Genomic DNA, 6,331 nt, shown 5'->3' with positions numbered 1-6,331 from the left:
AAACCCAACAAGGAAAGTTGAGGGTATTCAAAGCAGAAAGATGTATATGTGTGCAGAGAATGGTCATGGAGAAGGGCAACTGCTGATGATGACTGCCAACAGGGCAAAGTGCACACAGCACTTGGCTTATTGGACAAAAAAGTGAAGGCTTTAAGTCACAAACAGCAAGGAATCTTTACATTCGTTAACCTTGGAAATGACATGGTTTGAGTTTTCTTTGTGTCACATAGTATAAATGATGTGGCAAGAGAGCTGTAAAATTGGACTAGAAATTGAAATATCTAGCCAATAACATTGAAAAGTGGAAGAAAACATCTCAAGTTGTAGGGTTAAGAAAATAGGACATCTCAAAGAAAACAAAAAAAAAAAAGGAAAATAGGACATCTAACCTGGAAGATACATGGAATCAGCAAGCTATCTTAATAAAGAGACTTAATAGATATATTTGAAGGATAACAGTACAGGTCCTTGGTAAAGTATATCTGAGGTAACACAGGTTAATAATGAGCCTGTATTTGGACCAGTGTGTTTCTAGAGTTGTGTAGAACAATGTTAGCTCCTTGTTCCTACTTTTAGGGTAGCCTCAGATACAGTCTTGTGGATGACTTCCAGGAGAGAGCACCCAGAGTGGTCCAGTTCCTATTGCCCATATCAGTTGACAGCTATTCTCAGTTTTACTAAATAGAGTCTCTATTGGTTTGAACAAATAAGCTCCCCCAGGATCTTATGGAATTCAAAATAATTAGTAATAACTTTTGCCCTGAGCCTAACAAAACAGTAGCTCAAATCTCTGCCATCTGCTAACAAGTTTCACTGTGGCATCTTTATTATTATCCCAGTGTCCTAAGAGGGGACCAGCCTCCATTCTGCTCCATTAGACTCTGAGCTATCTTCAGCTCCGTGTTGTAAAAACATCTGGTATTTCTCTGAGCATCTACTCCAATAGTGCTGGCTCAAATTGGCCTGGCTGAACAGTCAGTTGGCCTATTCTCAATCAACCAATGAATACACTTTATAACTCACTGGAAAGTTTTATAGGCATGTATTTTTGACTTATGTGCTTTGGTCTGATGACTTAAAATAAAAGTTATATTTTGGGGGCTGGAGTGGCCATCTAGCAGTTATAGTGCTTGCATGCAAAGCCTAAGTACTCAGGCTCGATTGCCCAATACCCACATAAGCCAGATATACACAGTAATCCAGGTGTTTGGAGTTCATTTGCTGGAGCTAGAGGTCCTAGTGTGCTCATTCTCTATTGTCTCCCTCCCCCTCCCTCCCTCCCTCCCTCCCTCCCTCCCTCCCTCCCTCCCTCTCTCTCTCTCTCTCTCTCTCTCTCTCTCTCTCTCTCTCTCTCTCCCCCCCTCTCTCTCCCCCTCTCCCTCTCCCCTATTTCTCTCTCCAATAAATACATAAATAAATAAACAAATTAATAATATTTTAAAAGGTCAAAACATGTATTTCCTCCTTCTTTTCTCCCCCTTCTTATATCTTTTCCTCTCCTCTCTTTTCCCTTCTCTCTCTCTTACTCCCTCCATTCTGTCTGTCTTGTAACTCCTGGATTCAAACAATCTTTCTACACCTTCCTGAGAGGCTGAGTTTCCTGGCTTAAGAAGCTGTTATTAAAAATCCATTGAGCAGATCTGGAGAGAGGGCATGGCAGTAGTGGCAATTGCCTGTGAAGCCTAAGGACTAGGTTTGATTCCTCAGTACCCATATAGGCCAGATGCAAGGTAAAGTATGTGTCTGGAATTTGTTTGTTGTGGCTGGAGGCCATGGTGCACCCATTCTCTATCTGCCTCTATCTCCCTCCCTCCCTCCCTTTCTCTCTCTCTCTGCCTCTTTCTAAATAAATAAATAAATAAACACCTTTTTAAAATAGGGGCTGGAGAGGTGGCTTACTATGTAAGGCAGTTACCTGTGAAGCCTACAGTCCAGGTATGATTCCCCAGTACCTACATAAGCCAGGTTCTCTGGCTTTCCCAGCATGCTTCAGTGACTTGAGGACCACATTCTGTATTTCAGTTATATTACATGATCTATATTGACCCATTAATTATCAGCCTCTGAGAGTACATATAGCTTGCCATTTTATTAAGTTGCTAATAATATTTTGAAAAAAGTGCTTAAGCTAGCTAATTTAATTATACTCAAAAGTTATACCTCCTAAAATAATCAGCAACTTTTTTCTTTCTTATCTCACAGCTATGGTGTTAATTATCAAATACCACCTACTAGGTTGGTCTGTATTTCCCTGTCTTCTGCCAACCCACACTATTTAATTTTCTTTCTTTAATTTATGAATGTGCTGTGTATAGACATATCATGTGCTTGTGTTGGTACCATCATTTCCCTCCTGTCTGGCCCCAGTCAACTGAGGTCCTATCTTAGTAGTTATTGATATTTCCTCAAGGGGTTGCCACACACCTTATTTTTTGGCTTGAGATGGGGTCTCATTCTAGCTTAGGATAACCTGAGATTCACTGTGTAGTCACAGGGTAGCCTCAAACTCACAGTGAGCCTCCTACCTCTACCTCTGGAGTGCTGGGATTAAAGGCATGTTCCACCATGCCCAGCTTCATGCACCATTTTCTACACCCACTCCCTTACCTCTATGCCTCTGTGTTCCATACTGATGCAGCTGTGCTGATATTTCCAAAGTGGTTCAAATACCACTGAGTGTAAGTTGTTAACTTACTTCAGTGAGGAGAACAATACTTTTGAGGGGCTATTCGACCATGCTGAGGTTTAAATAAAAGCCAGAAGACATTTTTCTTTCTTTTTTTTTTTTTTTTTGCTTCAATAACATCTTGAAATATCAATTATTTCTCCCTTGTCGCCCTGACTTACCTCCCTTGCCAGGGAGCACAGTTTAGCTATAGAAAAGAAGACATCACAGTGAGCAATATGCACTTCCCAAACCTCTTTTGAGCCCTAGTCTCTGAGCAGCTTTTTCGGGCAATGTGGGCAATGTGATTTGAGCCTGTCTTTTATTTTATTTTCTTTATTAGAGAGAAAGTGGAGGCAGGAGAGAGAATTGGAATGCCAGAGCTCTATCCACTGCAATCAAACTTCAGATACATATGCTGTCGGGAGCCATAGAGCAAAACCCTCTCCATTTTGCCTGGGCCTGTTTGTAAGTTGACTCATTATTCAGAAAGCTGGTCCATCCAGCTTTCTGTTAGGTACTTCTGGAATGTCGGTCAGCAGACTGCTTATAGAAACTTCTCTTTTGCAAAAGGCCAGCTTATGGTCAGGCTGTGAAGCTGGGTGCAGTCAGGATGTTAAGCCATTGAGGCAAGATTAGATGACCACCTGATTACATCTCCTCTAGGTTTCCTGACAATTCCAAGGCCCTAAATCAAGTCAGTCAGCTTATTCATCCTTTTTCTTCCCCTATATGCCCACTGTGTAAAAAATAAAGACTCTGAGGCCTTGACAAACATCCTACATGGTCTCCTTCTTGTGTCTGTTTGCCTTTTCCCATTCAGGTTAACTTCCCCTCAGGTCTTTGTTCAACTCCCCACTGACAGGGGCCAGTGGAGCCTGAATGTAGGGCGCAAGGTACAAAGAAAAATCTTCATGGACATCCTTGCAATTGGATTGCCAGCCCACAAGGGTGAGTGAAGATCCACATAGAAAGTCACTGCAGGCAGTCTGTGCCTGTAATACAGACTTGCACCATGATCGATGCATCAAGCTCGCCTGTGATACTGATCTGTTAAAGTAAGTGATGAATTTTAGGCAAACTATTTAAGTAAAGAAAATTTAGTCAGATTTGCAAGACACAAGAACTGAGAGATTTCTTTTGGCACTTCTTTTCCTCCTTTTACTTTTGGTTAGCACCATCGCATGAAATTGCAACATAGCGACAGGGCAACTGAAGCCTCTTGGCTAGGGCTAACTTCTGGCATTGGCTAAAAGTCCCTAGCTCCCTGTGCAAGTCCTGACGGCCTGTTCAGGTGTTGGCAAAGACCTCCTATCTAGCCTCTCTTCCTACCAGCCAAACTGGTTACACAACAGCCAATAAATGTCCTTAGGACAGCTGCTGGATTCTTAACCTTGTGGACAGGCGTACGTCAAGCCCATTGGGGAATCCCTCATGCCAGTTCTCCAACCAGGAACGTTGTCCTCTGGTCTTACTGTTTTTCCTCTTTCCTTTTCTATCATGGGACAGACACTAAGTAAGCATAAATTGTTGAAGGGCTTAAAACTTATCTCAAGACACAAGGAACACAGATTAAGGAAAAAAAAAAACAGATTTAGCAAAGAGTAAAAAAGGAGCTAAGTGCCATAGTAAAAGATAATTTAAAAGCACAAGGACTTGAGACTGCTTCAAGTTCTTTAAGCAAAGTTTTTTATTTTATCAGGAGGATATGTTCTTTTTATATGTGTGTATATGTGTTTATGTGTACTCATTGTACTTGCTAGTCATGTCATGTTTATGACTGTGACTAAAGAGATGAGACCGATGCAGGTGACACCCCTTTCTCTTCTAGAGAATGATTTCAGGGAAATCAAAGACCTAAGCATTGAAATTAAAAATGAAAAGTTAAATGTCTTTTACAGGAGTGAATTTGCCAGATATATGTTCTAGGTCAAGATCACCTTACATAGAGGATTATTAAAAACAACAAAACTTCCTCTAAACAGGTAACTTATAATTTATCAGATATTTTAAAAAGATTGTAATGTCCTGTTACTTAAAGGGAGAAGGCAACCGATCTGATTTCTAAGCCAGCATGCCTCAAGATAACAACACAATTTGCCTCAGTTACTTCTCATAAAATCATTTCCAAGTATATTATTGGAATTAATGACATAAAATTGTATTAAGACTGCTTTCTTTTCAGTAATAGGATTAATCAATTTGGTATGATTTTTTTTAATAGCCTTATAAGAAAGATAATTGCTTCTCAGCCTTTTGGCTAAGATCAAATGTAGCATCTGTTCTTATCAGTTTAATATCTGATATATCTTCTATCTGAGAACAATATATTATATGGATTTTTGGAGCTCTGAGTTGGAATATGAGCTTGCTCTGTATGCTCCATGTATTGACCTGGTATTGCAGTACCTCTAGGAATGGTGCATTCCCTCTCAGGAATGAAAATAATAAAAAGATGATTAATGACAGGGTGAGATGAATTGATCGAAGGAACTGGGAAGGAACTTTTCAATGATTACTTGTTAAAAATGCCTTTTGAGTGGTACTTAGGTCAGAATGTTAAAGTATATAAGTGAAGGTTTGCAGATGTAAAAAAAAAAAAGAAATTTTCAGGCTAAACCCAAACACCATGGCCAAAGTTAAAGGTTTTTAAACTGTTTACAAACGTTAAGAAACAAAAATCTAATTTTCAGGCTAAAATATGTTGGGATGGCTTTCTTAAGTTTTATCAAATTTAATTCATAGGTAAAACATAAAATTGTTTTATGCTTACAAAAATTTCTGTGCTACATAAAATCAATAGCTATCAAGTTTAAGCCAAAATTACTGGTTGTCAAATAATGCTTTTTCTTTCAAAAAGCTTTATCAAGGGTTATATTAATATTTAGCTAGCTGTTTTGGCTCAGAAAAGACCAGATTCTACTCTATTGTATGTAAAGTAACTGTCTCAGTTTTGGCATCTTAAGTCCAGTGCTTATAACAAAATTAACTCTTAAGACATATTCCCTTCTTTAGGATACAGCCTCATGCAAAAACAATGGTCCTCATCTAAAAAAAAAATCAAGGTCCATGGTTATGTTTCCAATATTCTCTGGGTAATTTGTACTCACACAGGTATCTGAACTAATCAAAAATGTTTTCACACAGGTGCTAAGACTTTATATTGTCTTACTTGTTATTTTCTGTTAATTTCTATGTTAAATTAGTTAAGTTTATAAATCAGTTGGTACTGTTTTCAAGACTGGTAACAGGTTCTGCCTATATTTATAAGTGTTAGATATTTAAAATGTGAGATGTGCCTACTTTCTATACTTCAGGTATTTGGCTTATGCTGCCACAGTACAACAAAAATTTTAAAGATAGGACAAAATGATTTTAGAAGCCCTTGTGCCATTCTTTAACTAAGTCTATATCAGTAATTAAATGTGCTCTCTATATATGTACATACATCCAGGCTGGCGTAACTTCCTTTCTTAGTGTGTTAATCACCTATGTAAAAGCCGAAGCCAACTGGAATCATTGGAGTATACTCCTTTGTCCCTAATGTCTCTTTGGAGAGCCATTAATGACCTCCAAAATAAATCCTTAATTAACTTTTGGCTATCTGCATGGTCTTAAACACTCAGTGAGAAATGTATAACCAAAGATAAAAAATACTTTAAATAT

The 6,331-nt window shown here is 38.6% G+C and overlaps 1 non-coding gene across 1 annotated transcript; it reads left to right on the top strand.

Annotated features, from left to right (window-relative positions):
- The first annotated feature begins 4,905 nt into the window (after positions 1-4,905).
- On the top strand, positions 4,906-5,096 carry LOC123457091. Its single transcript, XR_006634871.1, has one exon. It is a non-coding gene; the product is annotated as a U2 spliceosomal RNA (small nuclear RNA).
- Positions 5,097-6,331: the final 1,235 nt, after the last annotated feature.

The sequence above is a fragment of the Jaculus jaculus genome, chromosome Y (genome assembly GCF_020740685.1).
Source record: "Jaculus jaculus isolate mJacJac1 chromosome Y, mJacJac1.mat.Y.cur, whole genome shotgun sequence".
Lineage (NCBI taxonomy): Eukaryota > Metazoa > Chordata > Mammalia > Rodentia > Dipodidae > Jaculus > Jaculus jaculus.
Note: the sequence above shows the minus strand (reverse complement) of the source record. Positions and strands in the feature narration are given on the sequence as shown.